General features: G+C 46.5%; 1 pseudogene; it reads left to right on the forward strand.

The window, feature by feature from the left end:
• Window positions 1-7,815: 7,815 nt before the first annotated feature.
• Window positions 7,816-21,664, forward strand: LOC121576027 (annotated as a pseudogene).

The raw sequence follows: 21,664 nt of genomic DNA on the forward strand, positions 1-21,664 counted from the left end.
ACCGCGGTCCATCCCATACTCCCCCCAACATCCCCACCCCCCCACAACAGATGCGGGACAAACACACACGCACATACTCACATACTCCAACACACTCAACCCCTTTCCTCCACAATCAACCATAAAATCAGATGCTCAACGGTTGTTACATCCCAGAGCCCAACTCAAGAAAGGACCTGATTTACGAGTGCACATACAGTTACAGCTGATTGAGAAAGCATGCAAGATGGAGCAGAAATTGACAACAATGTGAGATTTGATTAATTTATTTAATCTATGTCAAGTCCTAGGTGATGGAGATCAGATCCACCCTCTTCACCTGAGACACAAACACTCTGGTCCCCCGTTGTAACCATTTTTCCCAAGCATCTCCGTGCAGTCAGACCTTTGATTATTTTGTGCCACAATGATAAACCCCCTCTCTTATTGTCCGAGTGTGACCCCCTCCCCATGGGTTACTGCAGCCAGTGTTGCCAGCACTGCCACTACCTGGTTGGGGGTACCCCACCGGAATCCCCACCGGCTAGGTACAAGGTCTTCAAGGTTCTCATTAGCAGCTTTGAGAATTTCCTTGTATATAATGCTCTACCATCAGGGAGCTCTGGCTTTGTAGGACCAACCCTGCCAGGCAGGCTCAGAATCTTGAGGGGGCGGTGCTGCTCAAGTAGGTCTCTGACCACATTTATTTCTCTGTTTAGGCTGCATAATCACTGATCTACAAATCATATTTCCTGCCAAATAATAGGTTTTGTGCAATTAAGATTTGCAGAGCTACGGCTCCCCTGGCTCAGGCAATCCCCCAGCCAAGCACACGCACAACCAGACATTTATTCATTGATTGGAGACAGCTTGTGTCAATTACAGAACATTTCTTAGGTTTTTCTACCTGCAGCAACACTAGGGGTAATGATGGAAAACAGTAAATGCACAGTGCCTCCATTTCCGCACCAAAAAGCAGGGCCTTATGATATGTGAGTCAGTTAAAAGGCCCAATGCAGCCATTTTTATCTCAATATCAAATCATTTCCAGATAACAATGAAGTACCTTACTGTGATTGTTTTAAAGCAGGGTTTCCCAACCCTGTTCCTGGAGTGCTACCCTCCAGTAGGTTTTCGCTCCAACCCCAGGTGTTACTAACCTGATTCATCTTATCAACCTGCTAATTATTAGCCACCCATACACAAAAAATGTATGCACGCATGACTGTAAGTCGCTTTGGATAAAAGCGTCTGCTAAATGGCATATTATTATTATTATTATTATTATTAGAATCAGGTGTGCTAGATTACGGTTGGAGCAAAAACCTACAGGACGGTAGCTCTCCAGGAACAGGGTTGGGCAGTCCTGTTTTAAAGAAACAAAAATACCTTCTTAGCAAAGAGCCATTTCTTAAGCAATAATTTTGCTAGGACTGTCTGGGAGTGGTTTGAGTGTGGAGGGGAATACTAGCCGTTATAGAGTACCAGAGTAAGAGTCATAATACCCATCAAACCTAGCGGTCAAACAAGGAAATGGTTCCAATCGTTTTCAACCATTCATTTTTCCCATAGGGGATTTAAAATAAGGGCTGTGTTTCGTGTAGGCTTACCCTGGCGTGACGTTTTGATAACTTGTGTAAATCTCTCTAGGACAAGGTGACTTTTATCAATATATTCGCCTGTATTTACCACCTCAAAATAAAATGCTAATGTGGCTATCATAAAGAACTACAAATGCCATGATGTTCTGGACGAGACTGCCGAAACGAGGCAAAAGTAAGAATCTCTGGATTAACTATCTAATGTTAGTAATTCATAAATTGTCAACATTTCTTTAAATTGACAATTCTGTGAACTGTCTTGTGCAAGTTTTAAATTGACACAATACCTGTTAGCAAAGGTGTCAGCTAGAGATGATGTGCAGGAGCTTGCAGGGATTTGTAGTCTTGCATGATGTCTACTTTGCATTTTTGAATCTGAGAGTAAATAGAGCCGAATATATTGATAAAAGTCACCTTGTCCAAGAGAGATTTACATGGTTATCAAAACGTCACGCGAGGGTAAGCCTACACTAAACACAGACCTTATTTTAAGTGTTTCTAAAATTCCCTATGGGAAGAAAACTATTGGAAACATTTCCCTGTTTGACCGCTAGGTTTTATGGGTATTATGACACCTCCACTGTGGGGCTCTATAGGCAGAGATGTTTGGAACTCTCTTTTGTATTGGTCTATTACCTAATTTATCACCTGGTGTTGTCACCGGGCAGGCCAAAAATCCTTCCCACCAAAACAGGCTAAAATTTCAGGCGGCCTTTTCAAACAGCTCTTACACTAAAAGGGCATTATAAGTTTCACAATATTATTCCAACATCATAGTGTGGAAGTATATACACTGAGTGTACAACATATTAAGAACACCTTCCTACTATTGAGTTCCACAGGGATGCTGGCCCATGTTGACTCCAATGCTTCCCACAGTTGTGTCAAGTTGGCTGGATGTCCTTTGGGTGGTGGACCATTCTTGATACACACGGGAAACTGTTGAGTGTGAAAAACCCAAAGAGCGTGAAAAACCCAGCAGCGTTGCAGTTCTTGACACAAACCTGGGCGACTGGCACCTACTACCATACCCCGTTCAAAGGCACTTAAATATTTTGTCTTGCCCATTTACCCTCTGAATGGTACACATACACAATCCATGTCTCAAGGCTTTAAAATCCTTATTTAACCTGTCTCCTCCCCTTCATCTACACTGATTGAAGTAGTTTTAACAAGTGACATCAATAAGGGATTATAGCTTTCACCTGGATTTATCCGGTCAGTCTACAGTGCATTCGGAAAGTATTCAGACCCCTTAACTTTTTCCACATTTGGTTACCTTACTGCCTTATTCTAAAATGGATTAAATTGTTTTTTCCCCCCCATCAATCTACACACAATACCCCATAATTACAAAGCAAAAATAGGTTTTTACAAATTTGTGCACATTTATTACAAATACAAAAACTGAAATATCACATTTACATAAGTATTCAGACCTTTTACACAGTACTTTGTTGAAGCACCTTTGGCAGCGATTACAGCCTCAAGTCTTCTTGGCTATGACACTACAAGCTTGGCACACCTGTATTTGGGGAGTTTCTCCCATTCTTCTCTGCAGATCCTCTCAAGCTCTGTCAGGTTGGATGGGGAGCATCGCTGTAGAGCTATTTTCAGGTCTCTCCAGAGATGTTCGATCGGGTTCAAGTCCGGGCTCTGTCTGGGCCACTCAAGGACATTCAGAGACAAGGACATTCAGAGACTTGTCCCGAAGTCTCTCCTGCATTGTCTTGGCTGTGTGTTTAGGGTTGTTGTCCTGTTGGAAGGTGAACCTTCGCTCAGTCTGAGGTCCTGAGCTCTCTGGAGCAGGTTTTTTTTCATCAAGGATCTCTCTGTACTTTGCTCCGTTCATCTTTCCCTCGATCCTGATTAGTCTCCCAGTTCCTGCCGCTGAAAAACATCCCCACAGCATGATGCTGCCACCACCATGCTTCACCGTAGGGATGGTGCCAGGTTTCCTCCAGACGTGACGCTTGGCATTCAGGCCAAATAGTTCAATCTTGGTTTCATCAGACCAGAGAATCTTTTTTCTCACGGTCTGAGAGTCCTTTAGGTGCCTTTTGGCAAACTCCAAGCGGGCTGTCATGTGCCTTTTACTGAGGAGCGGCTTCCGTCTGGCCACTCTACCATAAAGGCCTGATTGGTGGAGCGCTGCAGAGATGGTTGTCCTTCTGGAAGTTTCTCCCGTCTCCACAGAGGAACTCTGAAGCTCTGTCAGAGTGACCATCGGGTTCTTGGTCACCTCCCTGACCAAGGCCCTTCTCCCCCGGTTGCTCAGTTTGGCTGGGCAGCCAGCTCTAGAAAGAGTCTTGGTGGTTTTAAACTTCTTCCATTTAAGAATGATGGAGACCAATGTGTTCTTGGGGATCTTCAATGCTGCAGACATTTCTTGGTACCCTTCCCCAGATCTGTGCCTCGACACAATCCTGTCTCTGAGCTCTACGGACAATTCCTTCGACCTCATGGGTTGGTTTTTGCCCTGACATGCACTGTCAACTGTGGGACCTTATATAGACAGGTGTGTGGGTTTCCAAATCATGTCCAATCAATTGAATTTACAACAGGTGGACTCCAATCAAGTTGTAGAAACATCTCAAGGATGATAATAATAAAATAATAATAATATGCCATTTAGCAGACGCTTTTATCCAAAGCGACTTACAGTCATGCGTGCATAATTTTTTTTGTGTATGGGTGGTCCCGGGGATCGAACCCACTACCTTGGCGTTACAAGCGCCGTGCTCTACCAGCTGAGCTACAGAGGACCACATCAATGGAAACAGGATGCACCTGAGCTCAATTTCGAGTCTCATAGCAAAGGGTCTGAATACTTACAGTGAGGGAAAAAAGTAATTGATCCCCTGCTGATTTTGTACGTTTGCCCACTGACAAAGAAATGATCAGTAATTTAAATGGTAGGTTTATTTGAACAGTGAGAGACAGAATTACAACAAAAAAATCCAGAAAAATGCATGTCAAAAATATTATGAATTGATTTGCATTTTATTGAGGGAAATAAGTATTTGACCCCTCTGCAAAACATGACTTAGTACTTGGTGGCAAAACCCTTGTTGGCAATCACAGAGGTCAGACGTTTCTTGTAGTTGGCCACCAGGTTTGCACACATCTCAGGAGGGATTTTGTCCCACTCCTCTTTGCAGATCTTCTCCAAGTCATTAAGGTTTCGAGGCTGACGTTTGGCAACTCGAACCTTCAGCTCCCTCCACAGATTTTGTATGGGATTAAGGTCTGGAGACTGGCTAGGCCACTCCAGGACCTTAATGTGCTTCTTCTTGAGCCACTCCTTTGTTGCCTTGGCCATGTGTTTTGGGTCATTGTCATGCTGGAATACCCATCCAAAACCCATTTTCAATGCCCTGGCTGAGGGAAGAAGGTTCTCACCCAAGATTTGACGGTACATGGCCCCGTCCATCGTCCCTTTGATGCGGTGAAGTTGTCCTGTCCCCTTAGCAGAAAAACACCCCCAAAGCATAATGTTTCCACCTCCATGTTTGACGGTGGGGATGGTGTTCTTGGGGTCATAGGCAGCATTCCTCCTCCTCCAAACACAGCGAGTTGAGTTGATGCCAAAGAGCTCAATTTTGGTCTCATCTGACCACAACACTTTCACCCAGTTCTCCTCTGAATCATTCAGATGTTCATTGGCAAACTTCAGACGGGCATGTATATGTGCTTTCTTGTGCAGGGGGACTGATATAGGAATTAAAATATATAGGTTAAAAGTAATGACTAAATGTTCCACCCTTAAATATAGTTGTGAAATGTTCTTGTTTTAAGTATGATTAGTACTTTCTTAGTAGTGACTAATTATTACACTCTGAAATTGTGTGAGATGTGTTAGAATCTACTACCTGGTAATGTGTGAGTGTAGGACCAGTAAAGATTATGACATTGTGCTACTATTTAGCAATGTGAGTAAGAGTTAGGCCAGACAACAAAGGACAAGGAGAACTGTCTACAGGCAACTGAGAAACCAAGATAACTGAGGAATTTAGGGAGGAGAGAGACTATGATAAGAAAATGTATGTGTGTAAATGTGTATATGTGTGTGCATATGTGTGTGTATGCATGTGTGTGTGTATGTACAGTGAGGGAAAAAAGTATTTGATCCCCTGCTGATTTTGTACGTTTGCCCACTGACAAAACATGATCAGTCTATAATTTGAATGGTAGGTTTATTTGAACAGTGAGAGACAGAATAACAACAAAAAAATCAAGAAAAACGCATGTCAAAAATGTTATAAATTGATTTGCATTTTAATGAGGGAAATAAGTATTTGACCCCTCTGCAAAACATGACTTAGTACTTGGTGGCAAAACCCTTGTTGGCAATCACAGAGGTCAGACGTTTCTTGTAGTTGGCCACCAAGTTTGCACACATCTCAGGAGGGATTTTGTCCCACTCCTCTTTGCAGATCTTCTCCAAGTCATTAAGGTTTCAAGGCTGACGTTTGGCAACTCGAACCTTCAGCTCCCTCCACAGATTTTGTATGGGATTAAGGTCTGGAGACTGGCTAGGCCACTCCAGGACCTTCATGTGCCTCTTCTTGAGCCACTCCTTTGTTGCCTTGGCCGTGTGTTTTGGGTCATTGTCATGCTGGAATACCCATCCACGACCCATTTTCAATGCCCTGGCTGAGGGAAGGAGGTTCTCACCCAAGATTTGACGGTACATGGCCCCGTCCATCGTCCCTTTGATGTGGTGAAGTTGTCCTGTCCCCTTAGCAGAAAAACACCCCCAAAGCATAATGTTTCCACCTCCATGTTTGACGGTGGGGATGGTGTTCTTGGGGTCATAGGCAGCATTCCTCCTCCTCCAAACACGGCGAGTTGAGTTGATGCCAAAGAGCTCCATTTTGGTCTCATCTGACCACAACACTTTCACCCAGTTCTCCTCTGAATCATTCAGATGTTCATTGGCAAAGTTCAGACGGGCCTGTATATGTGCTTTCTTGAGCAGGGGGAACTTGTGGGCGCTGCAGGATTTCAGTCCTTCACGGCGTAGTGTGTTACCAATTGTTTTCTTGGTGACTATGGTCCCAGCTGCCTTGAGATCATTGACAAGATCCTCCCGTGTAGTTCTGGGCTGATTCCTCACCGTTCTCATGATCATTGCAACTCCACGAGGTGAGATCTTGCATGGAGCCCCAGGCCGAGGGAGATTGACAGTTATTTTGTGTTTCTTCCATTTGCGAATAATCGCGTCAACTGTTGTCACCTTCTCACCAAGCTGCTTGGCGATGGTCTTGTAGCCCATTCCAGTCTTGTGTAGGTCTACAATCTTGTCCCTGACATCCTTGGAGAGCTCTTTGGTCTTGGCCATGGTGGAGAGTTTGGAATCTGATTGATTGATTGCTTCTGTGGACAGGTGTCTTTTATACAGGTAACAAGCTGAGATTAGGAGCACTCCCTTTAAGAGTGTGCTCCTAATCTCAGCTCGTTACCTGTATAAAAGACACCTGGGAGCCAGAAATCTTTCTGATTGAGAGGGGGTCAAATACTTATTTCCCTCATTAAAATGCAAATCATTTTTTTTTTTTGTTATTCTGTCTCTCACTGTTCAAATAAACCTACCATTACAATTATAGACTGATCATTTCTTTGTCAGTGGGCAAACTAAATAAGGTATCTGTTTTTATTTTTAATGAATTTGCCAACATTTCTACAAACCGGTTTTCACTTTGTGATTATGGGGTATTGTGTGTAGATTGATGAGGAAAAAAGTTGATTTAATTCATTTTAGAATAAGGCTGTAACGTATCAAAATGTGGAAAAAGTCAAGGGGTCTAAATACTTTCCGAATGCACTGTACACTATGAACACTATAAGCGGCATGTAGCCTAGTGGTTAAGAGCGTTGGGCCAGTAACCGAAAGGTCACTAGTTCGAATCAGAAGCCGACTGTGAAAATGTGTCTGTGCCCTTGAGCGAGGCACTTTTGTCTACTAAAATCTAAACAAATGAGCTAAATTATGCATATAAGAGATGTGCAGAGAGTGCAATGTGCAGTTCTGGGATGATAGTGCAGCATGCATAGTCTGTGGATGAATAGTGCAAAATCCATGGATCAGAGGACCAGGTGGAAGGTTGGTGAGGGCCATGCCACGGGGGAAGAAACGGTTCAGTTGGTGGGAGGTTTTGGTCGTGATTGACCTGAAGAGGGGGCTGAAGGGGTCGGCGATTATCTTTCCTGCATGCTTCCTTGCTCGGAAGTCATGCAGGACCTCGATGGAGGCCAGGTGGCAGCCAATTACCTTCTCAGCAGACACGACAATCCGTTGCAGTGAGGATGGACTTGATGATGGTCGTTTAGAACTGAATCAGTACACACAGCATTCAAAGGAAGACTGAGGACAAAACAACACCATGCATTCACCAAACATTGCACTGAGGAAAACAGATTTGTTTTATAGTAATTGTCTGATTGGGAACAGCCGTCGTCTATCAATTACAGAATCCCAAATTATTTACATTTGGCATTTAAAGTTTTATTTAATAGTCAGTAATAGAGGAGTCAAATCACATAGGGAGTCTCATCAGATCAGATGTTATCAGCAAGCCATCTGTGGAAAGAGCACAAGTAGAACAAAGATATAAGTGCAAACAGAATACATGTATCATTCAACATAAGATTCCACCTAAAACAATGACATGAGCTCTATCCCAATTAATATCTGCTCCTCACTTCCGCTCTACTCGCATCCTCAAAACCCATTGGAGGAGGTCGGAGGCGAGGAACCTTGGGTCGTCTCCTCCAATGGAGTTTTAGAAGAAAGCACAATGGTCAGTCCTTGCATCCATAGCTGTCTATTAATTTGATAGTTGTTACATTTCTCCAGCCCCATCCCTCAGCTTTTTACGAAACGGGTGGGGAGAAAGCCTTATTGTTTCAACTGCTGATTGCCGCTTTAAGAAACACATAAATGAGCATACAAGTATATTTAAGCATACATGACTGTAGATGAAGTTGCGGCAGATGTCTTGACCACTCTCTGGCTGTTCTCTAGACAGCGGGAGCACTGGAAAGTGTCCCAGGCACTGTTTGTGGCCACGTCATCTCCCTCAGAACCAGTGAAGATCTCCAGGTTCTTACAGTGGGGCATCAACATAATCTATAGAGAGGGCAGGTGGAATTAGATTTAGTATGAAGTCCAAATCCCAATTTAATATCCTTGTACAACCCATAGACATTGGTAAAAAGGTCAACAAAAGTATGGCACTGGAGTTTGAGGAAGGTGGAACGATACATGTGCCGAGTTGTGTAAGGCATAAGATTAGTTGGTGGCTAACTGGTCCAAACTTGATGTCTCTGCCTTATTGGTGTAGTGGTCCAGGGCGATGAAGTACAAGCCTGACTCTACCTGGTCAAATGTGTTCTCTCTACACACACTGACCTGTCTCCTGAGAACAACTGGATTGAGAGAGAGAGAGAGAGAGAGAGAGAGAGGAAAATAAGATGTCAGAAAATGTCACAGACAGAGTTCAATTGGAGTTTAAATGTTTTGACATCTTAATGTTGAATTCAAGGTAGCAGTCCATTTTAAGACTGCTGTGTCAAAAGAGGTCCTGGATGGCAGGAAACTTGGCCCCAGTGATGTACTGGGCCGTACGCACTAACCTCTGTAGTGCCTTGCGGTCGGAGGCCGAGCAGTTGCCATACCAGGCGGTGATGCAACCAGTCAGGATGCTCTCGATGGTGCAGCTGTATAACTTTTTGAGGATCTGAGGACCCATGCCAAATCTTTTCAGTCTCCTGAGGGGGAAAAGGTGTTGTCATGCCCTATTCACGACTGTCTTGGTGTGTTTGGACCATGATAGTTTGTTGGTGATGTGGACACAAAAGAACTTGAAGCTCTCAACCTGTTCCACTACAGCCCCGTCGATGAGAATGGGGGCGTGCTCAGTCCTCTTTTTTTCCCTGTAGTCCACAATCCTCTCCTTTGTCTTGATCACGTTGAGGGAGAGGTTGTTGTCCTGGCACCACACGGCCAGGTCTCTGACCTCCTCCCTATAGGCTGTCTCGTCATTGTCGGTGATCAGGCCTACCACTGTTGTGTCGTCGGCAAACTTAATGATGGTGTTGGAGTCGTGCCTGGCCATGCAGTCATGGGTGAACAGGGTGTACAGGAGGGGACTGAGCATGCACCCCTGAGGGGCCCCCATGTTGAGGATCAGTTTGGCAGATGTGTTGTTACCTACCCTTACCATCTGGAGGCGGCCCGTCAGGAAGTCCAGGATCCAGTTGCAGAGGGAGGTGTTTAGTCCCAGGGTTCTTAGCTTAGTGATGAGCTTTGAGGGCACTATGGTGTTGAACGCTGAGCTGTAGTCAATGAATAGCATTCTCACGTAGGTGTTCATCTTGTCCAGGTGGGAAAGGGCAGTGTGGAGTGCAATAGAGATTGCATCATCTGTGGATCTGTTGGGGCAGTATGCAAATTGGAGTGGGTCTAAGGTTTCTGGGATAATGGTGTTGATGTGAGCCATGACCAGCCTTTCAAAGCACTTCATGGCTACAGATGTGAGTGCTACGGGTCGGTGGTTATTTAGGCAGGTTATCTTAGTGTTCTTGGGCACAGGGACTATGATGGTCTGCTTGAAACCTGTTGGTATTACAGACTCAGTCAGGGACATGTGGAAAATGTCAGTGAAGACACTTGCCAGATGGTCAGCGCATGCTCGGAGTACACATCCTGGTAATCCGTCTGGCCCTGCGGCCTTGTGAATGTTGACCTGTTTAGAAGTCTTACTCACATCGGCTACGGAGAGCGTGATCACATAGTCATCCGGAACAGCTGATGCTCTAATGCATGCTTCAGTGTTGCTTGCCTTGAAGTGAGCATAGAAGTGATTTAGCCCGTCTGGTAGGTTTGTGTCACTGGGCAGCTCGTGACTGTGCTTCCCTTTGTAGTTTGTAATAGTTTTCAAGCCCTGCCACATCAGACGAGCATCAGAGCAGGTGTAGTACGATTCAATCTTAGTCCTGTATTGACTCTTTGCCTGTTTGATGGTTCGTCGGAGGGCATAGTGGGATTTCTTATAAGCGTCTGGGTTAGAGTCCCGCTCCTTGAAAGCGGCAGCTCTACCCTTTAGCTCAGTGCGGATGTTGCCGGTAATCCATGGCTTCTGGTTGGGGTATGTACGTATGGTCACTGTGGGGACGACGTCATCGATACACTTATTGATGAAGCCAGTGACTGATGTGGTGTACTCCTCAATGCTATTGGAAGAATCCCAGAACATATTCCAGTCTGTGCTAGCAAAACAGTCCTGTAGCTTAGCATCTGCATCATCTGACCACTTCCTTATTAACCAAGTCACTGGTGCTTCCTGCTTTAGTTTTTGCTTATAAGCAGGAATCAGGAGGATAGAATTATGGTCAGATTTGCCAAATGAAGGGCGAGGGAGAGCTTTGTGTGGAGCTTTGTGTGGAGTAAAGGTGGTCTAGAGTTTTTTTCCCTCTGGTTGCACATTTAACATGCTGGTAGAAATGAGGTAGAACGGATTTAAGTTTCCCTGCATTAAAATCCCTGGCCACTAGGTGCGCTGCCTCTGGATGAGCATTTTCCTGTTTGCTTATGGCCTTATACAGCTCATTGAGTGCAATCTTAGTGCCAGCATCGGTTTGTGGTGGTAAATAGACAGCTACGAAAAATATAGAAAACTCTCTTGGTAAATAGTGTGGTCTACAGCTTATCATGAGATACTCTACCTCAGGCGAGCAAAACCTAAAGACTTCCTTAGTATTAGATTTCGTACACCAGCTGTTGTTTACAAATATACACAGACCGCCACCCCTTGTCTTACCGGAGTCAGCCGTTCTATCCTGCCGATGCAGCGTATATCCCGCCAGCTGTATGTTATCCATGTCGTTGTTCAGCCACGACTCGGTGAAACATAAGATATTACAGTTTTTAATGTCCCGTTGGTAGGATATCCTTGATCTTAGGTTGTCCATTTTGTTTTCCAATGATTGTACGTTGGCTAATAGTACTGATGGAAGAGGCAGATTACTTGCTCGCCGTCGGATCCTTACAAGGCACCCCGACCTATACCCATGATATCTCTGTCTCTTTCTCATGTGGCGCAGCGGTCTAAGGCACTGCATCTCAGTGCTTGAGGCGTCATTACAGACCCCCTGGTTCGATTCCAGGCTGTATCACAACCGGCCGTGATTGGGAGTCCCATAGGGCGGCGCACAATTGGCCCAGCATCGTCCGGGTTGGCCGGTGTAGGCCGTCATTGTAAATAAGAATTTGTTCCTAACTGACTTGCCTAGTTAAATAAAGGTAAAATAAAAAATGATGGGGATTTGGGCCTTGTTGGGTGTCTGTAGAATGTCCGACTCTTTGAAGAAAAAATATTCGTCCAATACGAGGTGAGTAATTGCTGTCCTAATATCCAGAAGCTCTTTTTGGTCATATGAGACGGTGGCAGAAACATTATGTACAGAATAAATTACAAATAATGTGAAAAAACACACAATAGCACAATTGGTTAGGGGGCCATAAAACGGCAGCCATCTCCTCCGGCGCCATCTTCCTCTGATGATTGACTTGATGATTGACTTGAATTGTGTGAGTGTCAGGTATAAACATGGCAAAAGGGTAGCTAGCTACGTTACGCTAATGAACATTTGATTGTATTTTTACCTATTCACAAAGGGCATCAGATATGGCCTCGCTTTATACTTTCAGAGGACATAGCTGATTCTGTTGACAGGTAACTAGCTATGTCTCAGCCCTTGTGAATCAGTAAACATAGGCAACAGAATTGTCTCTGTAATGTCAACCACATACCTATAACAACTAGAAATAGACTGTGCGTGTGTCATTTGAGGTGTGAAGCTCTCCAGAGTGGGGGAAAGGCTACGGCATCGTGTTCAGCATCCACATCATCGGCGAGGCCATCGCTGTGGGCATCTTCCTACTGCTCAGTTCCATCGTGGGCCTCATCGGAGCCCTCAACCACCACCAAGTCATGCTCTACTTGGTATCCTTTTATTTAAAGTGCATTTAAAATCGCAACACACTTTACAATAAAACAATACAATAATGTAGTTAAAAAATATATTCACTGTCAGCCCTATTCATACCAGTATGGGCAGAGATGGTGTGTAATGTTCCAACAGGCTTTGGTATGGGTCACTGTGAGAGGTTCGTTTTACTTGACTGAATATGGGTCATTAGTAAAAATGCATTCTCTGTCTGTGTGTGCAGCCTTTGAGTGTTGGTCTGGTTCCTTGACTGCTCCTATCTCAGTACATGGTCATTCTATTCCTGGTGATCCTCTTTCAGTTTGGCGTGTCCTGCTCCTGCCTGGCCATTGACCAGGGACAGCAGGTCTGTGTGTGTTCTATCACTTTACCTCTGAGTCAATGTGCTTGTCATTTTGCTTTCTCCCAGCTCCTGTTTTCTATACTGAACAAAAATATAAACGCAATATGCAACAATTGCTAAGATTTTGCTGAGTTACAGTTCATATAAGGAAATCAGTCAATTGACATGCATTTAGTCCCTAATCTATGGATTTCTGATGACTGGGAATACAGATATGCATCTGTTGGTAACAGATACCTTAAAAAAAGGTAGGGGCATGGATCAGAAAACCAGTCAGTATCTGGTGTAACCACCATTTGCCTCATGCAGTGTGACATCTCCTTCACATAAAGTTGATCAGGCTGTTGATTGTGGCCTGTGTGATGTTGTCCCACTCCTCTTCAATGGCTGTGCGAAGTTGCTGGATATTGGCGGGAACTGGAACACTCTGTCGTACACGTCGATCCAGAGCATCCCAAACATGGCGGCGGATGAATGGCACGACAATGGGTCTTAGGGTCTTGTCAAGGTATCTCTGTGCATTCAATTTGCAATCAATAAAATGCATTTGTGTTAATTGTCTGTAGCTTATGCCTGCCCATACCATAACCCCACCACTACCATGGGGCACAACGTTAACATCAGCAAACCGCTCGCCCACACAACGGTTGTGAGGCCGGTTGGACATACTGCCAAATTCTCTAAAATGACGTTGGAGGTGGCTAATGGTAGAGAAATAAACATTCAATTCTCTGGCAACCGCTCTGGTGGACATTCCTGCAGTCAGCCTGCCAATTGCACGCTCCCTCAAAACTTGAGGCATCTGTGGTATTATGTTGTGAGACAGAATAGCACATTTTATAGTGGCCTTTCATTGTCCCCAGCACAAGGTGCACCTGTGTAATGATCATGCGGCTTAATCAGCTTCTTGATATGCCACACCTGTCAGGTGGATGGATTATCTTGGCAAAGGAGAAATGCTCACTAACAGGGATGTAAACAAATGTGTACACAACATTTGAGAGAAATACACTTTTTGTGCGTATGGAAGATCTCTGGGATCTTTTATTTCAGCTCATGAAACATGGGACAAACACTTTACATGTTGCGTTTATATTTTTGTTCAGTGTATCTTATGGCCACTTTTTTTTTAAATCTTTGTCTTTTCTTATTGGACACTTCTCTCCATATATAGTTTATTAGGTACACCATTCTAGTACTGGGTCAGACCCCCCTTTGCCTCCAGAACAGCCTGAATTCTTTGGGGCATGGAATCATTGCTCAATTGGTATCAAGGGACCTAACGTGTGGCAGGAAAACATTCCCCACACCACCGCCACCAGCCTGTACCCTTGACACCAGGCAGGATGGGGCCGTGGACTCATGGGGCTGCTTATGACAAATTCTGATTCTGCCATCAGCCTGACGCAACAGGAACCGGGATTCGTCGGACCAGGCAATGTTTTTCCACTTCTCAATTGTCCAGTGTTGGTGATCGTGTGCCAACTGGAGCTGCTTCTTCTTGTTTTCAGCTGATTGAAATGGAACCCAGTGTGGTTGTTTGCTGCAATAGCCCATCCATGACAAGGACAGACGAGTTGTGCATTCCGAGATGTCGTTCTGCACACCACTGCGCCGTTATTTGCCTGTTTGTGGCCCGTCAGTTAGCGTGCCCGATTCTTGCCATTCTCCTTCGACCTCTCATCAACAAGCTGTTTTCACCCACAGGAGTGCTGTTGACTGGATATTTTTTGTTTGCCGTACCATTTTTGGTAAACCCTAGACACTGTCATCTGTGAAAAGCCAAGAGGCCGGCCGTTTCTGAGATAATGGAACCGGCTTGCCTGGCACCGACAATCATACCACGCTCAAAGTCTCTTACGTCACTTGTTTTGCCCATTCTAACGTTCAATCAAACAGTAATTGAATGCCACAATGCCTGTCTGCCTGCTTTATATAACAAGCCACGGCCACATGACTCACTGTCTGTAGGAGCGAACCATTTTTGTGAACGGGGTAGTGTACCTAATAAACTGAATGGCTGTGTGGTCTTCTCTTGCCTTGTGTTTTGCTGTCTCTGCCATTCTGCAGCATTCCTGTCCCTGTCCTCAACTGTGTATGTGTTTGTTTAGTCTACAACCCAGGTGAAGCTGTTGAACGCTACCTGGAGGTTGATGAGCAATGACCCGCGGCAGGAGGTGGACGAAGCTGAACTGCTGTGGGATGCTGAACACCACCCAGAGCCAGGAGCAGTTCCAACAAGGATGTGAAGCTCTGCCAAGCGGTGAGGGAGACACACAGATACCAGTGTGTGTCACTCACCTCGTGTTTAATGGTCTTGGTCCAGGGAACAGTTCCATCTCTTCTAGGCAGTGTGTACATACCAGCAGATTTCCTGTATTAAAAAATAAAATACTTTGTTCATTTGCAAAGTCCATTAAGAAAGCATGTGTGGTTTCTGACCCCAAAATGTCCCCTGCTCTCTCTGCTCTTAGCCTTTTTAAAGTCATTTTTCTCTGCATGTGGTTTTAGCCAATCTGGTTAGTCTCTGCCCTCAACAACTCTCCCCACCCATCTTAACCTTAACCATTATGGGTCAAAGAGCAAAACCAGCACTGGACTGCCTGCCATGGGTAGAAAGAAAGTAGATTTCAATATCTCTTTGTATGTAATGTAGACTGTAATCTTATGGTTGGCCTTTTGCTCATTATGCAATTGCAGTTGTATGCGTGGTCTTCCTGGCTTTATGTTATTATAGTCTTTATTGAAGGCTTTCTCTCCCTCTGTGAGTGTGTGTGTGGTCCTGTAACTTGACCGGGTTTCACCTGTGGGGACATGATGCTACAACACGCTGCGGAGGCCCTGAAGATCCTGGGTGGAGTGGGACTCTTCTTCAGCTTCACAGAGGTCAGGAAATACCCAGACTCACTACAAGCAAATACACACAACACTCACTCATTCATCCATAAATGCACATATACACTACCGGTCAAAAGTTTTAGAACACCTACTCATTCAAGGGGTTTTCTTTATTTTGTGCTATTTTCTACATTGTAGAATAGTGAAGATGTCAAAACTATTAAATAACATGTACGGAATCATGTAGTAACTAAAAAAGCAAATCAAAATATATTTTATATTTGAGATTCTTCAAATAGCCACCCTTTGCCTTGATGACAGCTTTGCACACTCTTGGCATTCTCTGAACCAGCTTCACCTGGAATGCTTTTCCAACAGTCTTGAAGGAGTTCCCACATATGCTGAGCACTTGGGAGGGACAACCTGAACTTTCCCAATAGGAAAGAGTTGTTTTTATTTTCTGTTGCAAAAATGTTTTGCTACTATGGGTACTAATGAACACGACCCTGTACTTGTTGATCCCTGGGACCAAACCGGTTGAGAACCACCCCGGTCGGAGCCCCCTAGCCCTCTGTCTGTCTGATGTGGGTAGATCAGACACAGAACCCTGAGCACCAACTACCCGCATTGCACTGTGTGTGGTGACATGCAGATAATCTTTTTTTCACCAAAATCTTTTAGAATTTTAGGTTTTGTCTATGCCACAGAAAGTGTTGCAGTTGTGCTGATTTTATATAAACTTCTGTGTATCTTTTGTTGCTTAACCTCTTAAGGATCGGACCCTTTTTTTCAATTTTCGCCTAAAATGACATACCCAAATCTAACTGCATGTAGCTGTCACGATCGTCTAAAGGAGGAGACCAATGCGCAGCGTTGCGAGTGAACATGATGACTTTATTAACTTAAAGCAACCACGAAGAAAACAACAAATGACGAAACGTGAAGTTCAAATACTGAAACACACTAACAGCAACACAGAAACAATAACCCACAAAACAAAGGAGAAAACACACAGAATATATATGGCTCCCAATCAGAGATAACGAGCCGACAGCTGACACTCGTTACCTCCGATTGGGAGTCATCGACCAATCACCACATGACACAAACAAAATGAAACTCACCCATCCCCAACACCACCAAATGAAATACACCCAAACTCAAGAAAAGGAACAACCCTGGCTCAATATAAACGTCCATAGAGCCAGAGTGTTACAGTACCCCCCCCTAAAGGTGCGAACTCCGGGCGCACCAACATCAGGACTAGGGGAGGGTCTGGGTGGGCGTCTGTCCATGGTGGCGGCTCTGGCCCCGGTCGTGATCCCCACCCCACCACAGTCACAACCTGCTTCGGTAGCCTCCTCCCAATGACCACCCTCCACCTAACCCCACCTGGACTAAGGGGCAACCCCGGACTAAGGGGCAGCATCGGCCTAAGGGGCAGCACCGGGATAAGGGGCAGCACCGGGATAAGGGGCAGCACCGGGCTAAGGGACAGCACCGGACTAAGGGGCAGCACCGGACTACGGGGCAGTACCGGACTAAAGGGCAGTACAGGACTAAGGGGCAGCACCGGGCTAAGGGGCAGTACCGGACTACGGGGCAGCACCGGGCTAAGGGGCGGCACCGGACTCAGGGGCAGCACCGGACTAAGGGGCAGCACCGGACTAAGGGGCAGCACCGGACTAAGGGGCAGCACCGGGCTAAAGGGCAGCACCGGACTAAGGGGCAGCACCGGACTAAGGGGCAGTACCGGACTAAGGGGCAGTACCAGGCTGAATGGCGGATACTGGCTGGACGGCTCTGGCGGCTCCCGGCTGGTCGGCTCTGGCGGATCCCGGCTGGACGGCTCTGGCGGATCCCGGCTGGACGGCTCTGGCGGATCCCGGCTGGACGGCTCTGGCGGATCCCGGCTGGGACGGCTCTGGCGGATCCCGGCTGGACGGCTCTGGCGGATCCCGGCTGGACGGCTCTGGCGGATCCCGGCTGGACGGCTCTGGCGGATCCCGGCTGGACGGCTCTGACGGATCCCGGCTGGACGGCTCTGGCGGATCCCGGCTGGACGGCTCTGGCGGATCCCGGCTGGACGGCTCTGGCGGATCCCGGCTGGACGGCTCTGGCGGATCCCGGCTGGACGGCTCTGGCGGATCCCGGCTGGACGGCTCTGGCGGATCCTGGCTGGCTGGCGGATCCTGGCTGGACAGCTCTGGCAGATCCTGGCTGGACGGCTCTGACGGATCCTGGCTGGACGGCTCTGGCGGATCCTGGCTGGTCGGCTCTGGCGGATCCTGGCTGGTCGGCTCTGGCGGATCCCGGCTGGACGGCTCTGACGGATCCTGGCTGGACGGCTCTGGCGGATCCTGGCTGGTCGGCTCTGGCGGATCCCGGCTGGACGGCTCTGGCGGATCCTGTCTGGCGGAAGGCTCTGGCTGATCCTGTCTGGCGGAAGGCTCTGGCTGATCCTGTCTGGCGGAAGGCTCTGGCTGATCCTGTCTGGCGGAAGGCTCTGGCTGATCCTGTCTGGCGGAAGGCTCTGGCTGATCCTGTCTGGCGGAAGGCTCTGGCTGATCCTGTCTGGACGGCTCTGGCGGATCCTGGCTCGACGGCTCTGGCGAATCCTGGCTGGATGACGGATCTGGCTGCTCATGGCTGGCTGACGGATCTGGCTGCTCATGGCTGGCTGACGGATCTGGCTGCTCATGGCTGGCTGACGGATCTGGCTGCTCATGGCTGGCTGACGGATCTGGCTGCTCATGGCTGGCTGACGGATCTGGCTGCTCATGGCTGGCTGACGGATCTGGCTGCTCATGGCTGGCTGACGGATCTGGCTGCTCATGGCTGGCTGACGGATCTGGCTGCTCATGGCTGGCTGACGGATCTGGCTGCTCATGGCTGGCTGACGGATCTGGCTGCCCATGGTTGGCTGACGGATCTGGCTGCTCATGGCTGGCTGACGGATCTGGCTGCTCATGGTTGGCTGACGGATCTGGCTGCTCATGGCTGGCTGACGGATCTGGCTGCTCATGGCTGGCTGACGGATCTGGCTGCTCATGGCTGGCTGACGGTGCTGGCTGGGCGGCTGGCGGTGGAGGCGGACCCCAGCCTCGGAGAGTGGTCATCACCTCCAGCAGGGCGGCTCCCATCCGCATGAGCCGCTCCTGCCCGTCACGAACCCGAGCCTCCAGTCCAGCATAGGCTGCGTCGGCTCCTGCTGATTCCATAGCAGGTGTATGATTCTGTCTGGCGGACGGCTCTGAAGGCTCATGGCAGACGGACGGCTTTGCAGGCTCAGTACAGACGGGCGGCTTATGCAGCGCTTGGCAGACGGGCAGTTCAGACGCCCTAGGGCAGACGGCAGACTCTGGCCGGCTGGCGACGCACATCGTGGACCTGGTGCGTGAGTAGGAACAGACCGGTCCGTACCGGGAACACCCACCACTGGCCTTAACTGGGGATCAAGAACGGACCGGACCAGACTGGGAACACACTTCAGTCTCTCATGCCGTGCCACAACAACTTCCCTCCCTCTACTCGCCAATGGCTCCCGTAATCCGATAGCCTTCTCTCCAGCTCTACCTGTGGCAGCCTCCTGCTGCCCAGGCGCCAAGCCATGTGCCCCCCAAAAAATTTTTTTGGGGAGTAACCACGGGCTTCCAGCCTCGACTCCGCGCTTCCTCTTCATACCACCTCCTCTCGGCTGCAGCTGCCTCCAGCTCTTCACGAGGGCGGTGATATTCCTCCTCATACCACCTCCTCTCGGCTGCAGCTGCCTCCAGCTCTTCACGAGGGCAGTGATATTCCTCCGGTTGTGCCCAAGGACCCTTTCCAGCCCGAATCTCCTCCCATGTCCAAAAATCCTTAGGAGGCGTCCATAAATCCTGCGTAGGTAGGTCCTGTTGCCGCTTGTTACGCCGCTTGGTCCTCTTGGGGTGGGTTATTCTGTCACGATCGTCTAAAGGAGGAGACCAATGCGCAGCGTTGCGAGTGAACATGATGACTTTATTAACTTAAAGCAACCACGAAGAAAACAACAAATGACGAAACGTGAAGTTCAAATACTGAAACACACTAACAGCAACACAGAAACAATAACCCACAAAACAAAGGAGAAAACACACAGAATATATATGGCTCCCAATCAGAGATAACGAGCCGACAGCTGACACTCGTTACCTCCGATTGGGAGTCATCGACCAATCACCACATGACACAAACAAAATGAAACTCACCCATCCCCAACACCACCAAATGAAATACACCCAAACTCAAGAAAAGGAACAACCCTGGCTCAATATAAACGTCCATAGAGCCAGAGTGTTACAGTAGCTCAGGACCTGAAGCAAGGATATGCATATTCTTGATACCATTTCAAAGGAAACACTGAAGTTTGTGGAAATGTGAAATTAATGTAGAATATAACACATTAGATCTGGTAAAAAATAATACATAACAAAAAAACATGCATATTTTTTTTTTTTTGGTCATCTTTGAAATGCAAGAGAAAGGCCACAATATAATATTGCAGTTTAGGTGCAATTTAGATTTTGGCCACTAGATGGCAGCAGTGAAAGTTTCAGATTGCTCCAGTGAAGCATTGCAATACTGGACTATTTTGTATCAAGTCTGCCCAAATGTGCGGAATTGGTCAATTGATACATTTTAAAGTACATAACTATAGAGAACATACAAAAATGATATGGTAATACAAAATGTAAGTTTACACACTCCCAGGAATGTCATACATGATGGATCATTAGCTTATACACTAACTTTCACACATCTAGATGGCCGGGCGGGGTGGGTGTGGAGCCAGAGACAGCAGGGGTTCAAACTGTAGAACTCAGTTCCTACATTTGAATATAAAAATTGATTTTATCAAACAAAACTATGCTAAATTTTATCTCTGGGACCCTTAGGATGAAAAATCAGAGCAAGATTACTGAATATAAGTACATTATTTACCTTCAGAGGTGAATGTATCAAACCAGTTGCCGTTATACGTTTTTTGTTGTTGTGCACCTCAAACAATAGCATGGTATTTTTTCACTGTAATAGCTACTGTAAATTGGACAGTGCAAGAATTTAAGCTTTCTGCCCATATAAATCATGTCTTTGTCCTGGAAAGTTTGCTGTTACTTACAACAGTCATGCTAATCACATTAGCGCACGTTAGCTCAACCGTCCCGTATACGGGACACCGATCCCGTAGAGGTTTAAAAAAAGGTATTTGTGTGTGGTTTGTGGCCATCAATATTTATTTACAAAGAAAGGGGTGGCATATAGATAATGTCAAGTTAATGCCTTGGGTGGGAAGTATATTTTGTGACAAACTATTGATTAAGAGGTAATACTGAATTGGGAAAGTCTATAGCGGCATTTCTCTCCTTTTGCACTAAAACACCATTAAGCGATTTAATGAAGGGAGGTAAAGGGGCAATCCGCAGTTAAAACAAAGTGCCACTCCGCCTCTGTTTTTGTAAAAATCTGAGGGATGGGCCTGGAGAAATTGTATTACTCTTAAATTCATAGATATAGCTATTGATGCAAGGTCTGACCATCCAAGATATCAAAATGACATGCATATTTTGGGGCTATATAGTGTTTGTTTACATTTATTTGTTTTTATTGCAGCAGTATAGACACTAAAGGAGGGCTTTGACACTGAATGAAAGTGGTCACTAAACAATTCATCCCAACCACCAGAGTAAATCAGTACTTGGGATAATGCCTTTGTGGAGATACTCTGGGAAAAGCAACAAGTCTTTCTCCAATCTCACCTTACCATGTCCTCATATGCACACTCGCCTCAATTCTTTCTCTAGACATAGAGCTAGGTCATTTTTTACATATTTCTTGTGTTCATTCATTGTGTTCTGTTCGCCAGCGTTGA

Source organism: Coregonus clupeaformis, chromosome 10 (assembly GCF_020615455.1).
Source record: "Coregonus clupeaformis isolate EN_2021a chromosome 10, ASM2061545v1, whole genome shotgun sequence".
Classification (NCBI taxonomy): Eukaryota; Metazoa; Chordata; class Actinopteri; order Salmoniformes; family Salmonidae; genus Coregonus; species Coregonus clupeaformis.